Here is a 1,032-nt window from a genome sequence, read left to right on the forward strand (position 1 = left end):
AACTTAGTGGCTTTAGAAAGCTTATCCAAAGCCTACATACTTGAATTTGATGAAATTTTTCCAATTTCAACTGTCTACTAGGTCAGAACATGCCATTAATAGGAATCCAAAATTTTATTTCAGGAAGCTCAATTGATAGTTGGATCGATACAAAATGTGATCTTCTGTCCGATCAAGCCAACTTTAAGTTCCATCGATCGAACCTGCAATAGGAGCAGTTTCGTACTTCTTTTTTTTTTTTTCAAGAATGCGATTTGTCACAGGGAGTTCCTAACAGAGACAGGCAGTGAAGTGGAGATTAGAAGATGAGCTGGAAAGGAAGAGCAGTTGAAGTCTGTTATGTAGTTATTGTAGTAATTTTGTTAGGAGATTGTGCACGTGTGGATATGATAGTTAGTTGGAACTAAAACTATAAACAGAATTGCCTCAACTGATTAAGCCTTATAAAGGCTGGTGAAGTGCAAAGGAGGGGAGTCTTTTTTGCATTTTGGCAGAAACTGTAGGAGATTAGCCATCTCGAATTGGCCAATTCCATTCAATAAAGAGTTGATTCTTTTCTTTTTCCATTTCCATTCTTTGTTCTAGAGAAGTATTCTGTTACAAGTGGTATCAAGAGCCATTTGTTTTCTTTTCATGAAAACTAGATCTATGGGGCAAGATTCTGATTTAGTGTAGTTCAAGAAGGACTTTAAGCAGTTGTAGGATGATTTTTTAGAAAGGAATGCAAGACAGGATCATTTGGAGAAAAAGCAGGATGACCAGTTTGCTTTATTGAGTGAACAGTTTGCACAAGCGATGAGATGCATTCAGGAATCGCAAAGGGCACCAGAACAGAGAGATAAAAGTTCCTCTTTTGATACTATGGCCAGGGGCCAATTTTGGTTCAACCTCAAAAGAAGGATTCATTCAACAGATGGTGCAAGGTTTCAGGCAGGAGATGGATTTCACACTAAGTCCATTCGGTTGGAGTTTCCTAAATTTGATGGGGAGGATCCATTGAATTGGTGTTACAAGGCTGAGCAGTTCTTTGAT

The sequence above is a fragment of the Corylus avellana genome, chromosome ca4, assembly GCF_901000735.1.
Source record: "Corylus avellana chromosome ca4, CavTom2PMs-1.0".
NCBI lineage: Eukaryota > Viridiplantae > Streptophyta > Magnoliopsida > Fagales > Betulaceae > Corylus > Corylus avellana.